Below are 2500 nucleotides of genomic sequence, written 5' to 3' on the forward strand. Positions count from 1 at the left end.
GAAAAAAAAATATTTTTTCATTGACCATTGAAAGATTTATTATCAATCGATTTGATATGGCACTAGAATTACTAGTAATACGTGTCGTTCTCACTTCACTAAAGTCCGTATCCATGTGAATAGCAATATAGCGTTCCTGTCTCTGTTACAGCACGGCGATTCTAAATAGAAATATGGTTTGAATGAAATCATAAGAATCCTGTACACCTTATTTACCTGGGATTGTAGTTCAATTGGTCAGAGCACCGCCCTGTCAAGGCGGAAGCTGCGGGTTCGAGCCCCGTCAGTCCCGACCTAGGATCCGATGAATCCATCAATTCATCTCTCTATTTTCTGTGAAGAGGGTGACAAGGAGTAGGATCTAATTCCCGGCGTGGGTCTTTATTTTCTTTTTTTTTCGTGTCTCATCGAACAAATACAGGAATTTCAATTACTTCAACAAGTACCGATTCGTGGGGAGAGACATAGGTAGATTGGTACAATTGTTGGTAGGAACATATTCAATTCAGGATTACAAGAGATACCATACTGGTCTGACTTTTTCGATTGCTTTTGATCCATGGAATGGAATAGAATACACATCCGTTTCGCGGGAGCACATATACAAATTGGATTCCTTTATTGTACGATACAAAATTAACTTAACCTTAACATAGTTAGCCCGAAAGAAGATTTTTCGGCTTATATTAAAACTACTGCCTTTTCTTCTAGCTCCTATTTTGTGTAACCTCAATTCCTAATTGGAAACAGTCTATCTATCTTATTCAAGTTGCACACTGAATTTTGGATATGATATATGTCCCAGTCCCAATCCAAGGAACGCGGCTATTATAATATAAAATAGAATTAATTATAATAAAAGAGAGGTCAAACAAAGATCTACCCCTCTTAGTAATTAGTAAGGGAATGCATAATCTTTTTTTCTTCCTATTTTATTTGAGGGGGTCCTACCGAAGAAAGAGCAAACTCCAAAATAGTGAATTTATCGAAATATTAGATCTTTTATACCGGGATCCATCTTTATGACACCTCTTTGTCTTCCACGAAAATTAGATCATAAAAAAACTTAGTTAGTTTAGAACTGCACTTCTTCTTTTTTCCATTTTACTTCTACTGTTTGGGTTTGTGACTAATAGAAGTGGAAGACGGGTCAGATGATACCTCATCAGATGATTGTATACGGAAGGCTGTAGATTATAGAAAAGAAAGAATGAAAAATTCAGCGGGATTATTGATTGTATCAGAAATCCAATTTTTGATTTGTTATGGATAAAAGATCTTCCTATGTTATACTATTCAATTCTCGACAATGAATCGACTTGATAGCTCAGATATTGTTATTCATGATATTGATCCGATTCAATATCAAATATCATCGGGATGCAATTCATCTCATTGAATTTACAGGAGAAGATTTATCATCTCTATGGGATTAGATCCCGAGTTATTGTGAAGTAAAAAAAAAAAACGATGAGATTATGGAAGTAAATATTCTCGCATTTATTGCTACTGCACTGTTTATTCTAGTTCCTACTGCTTTTTTACTTATTATCTACGTAAAAACAGTCAGTCAAAATGATTAATTTGAATGAAGCTTGACTTCTTAGTTCTTAGTCAATGATTGAAGAAATGAAAGTGATTTGCATTCCGCGCCTTAAATGAAATGAGCGGACTAGAATCAGCAGTATATGAGATCCGATAGTATGGTAGAAAGAAATATATGAACCTTTCTACCACACTATCTATTAGTGTATTGTCTAAAGTTGTACTGTATTCTATAAAGAGATATAGGCTTAATATAGATTAATCTACAATATATATCTTCATATATTTAAATGTAAATTACATATATGTAATTTACATTTAAATAGCACCCCAACCCTAGTTCTTCCCTCCATCTATTTGTATTACTTTCGATCAATCCGAAATAATCGAATCTTGCTCTTACTTTTACGGTTATAATTACTGGGTTTCTTATTATTTCCAATATAGATCCCGGGCTTTGTCGAAAGAATCAAATCAATTATTCTATCAAATAAAAGAAACAAAGTAAGACTTTTTTTAGCATTCCGAACAAATAATTGATTGAGCCGTTGACAGATGATCCAAAGACTTCTATGGAAAATTCTTCAGATTTGGAAAAAAAAGAGTAGTAGATCCCACGGATTTCGAACGCTTAAACCAGGGTCGATAAAGTATAAATAAGAGATTTCTAGGAGTATAAAACAAAGAGTAAGTGCGCAATATGCGAATCGTCCAAATAAGATCTTATTCTTCGTAGTACTTCGTTGGACAACGACTATATCTATGCTGCCTCCGGGAGAAAGTACGTATCTACGTAATAACAGAACGACTTCCTCTTTGAACATGAACAGTAAAGAGGGAAAGAAATTAAAAAGGGGATCGGTTGCTTCTCATTGTAATATCCATATAAAATTCTGGTAAGAACTAGTTAGTTCATCGAAATAGAATATTTAGGAAGAGTTCGGTTGTAAAAAAT

General features: G+C 34.0%; 1 non-coding gene across 1 annotated transcript; it reads left to right on the plus strand.

Moving 5' to 3' along the window:
• Positions 1 to 218: 218 nt before the first annotated feature.
• TRNAD-GUC (transfer RNA aspartic acid (anticodon GUC)) lies at positions 219 to 292 on the plus strand. Its single transcript has one exon. It is a non-coding gene; the product is annotated as a tRNA-Asp (tRNA).
• Positions 293 to 2500: the final 2208 nt, after the last annotated feature.

This window comes from Eschscholzia californica, unplaced genomic scaffold (assembly GCF_041429995.1).
Source record: "Eschscholzia californica isolate CP2 unplaced genomic scaffold, dmEscCali1.0.p SCAF_232, whole genome shotgun sequence".
In the NCBI taxonomy this organism is placed as follows: Eukaryota; Viridiplantae; Streptophyta; class Magnoliopsida; order Ranunculales; family Papaveraceae; genus Eschscholzia; species Eschscholzia californica.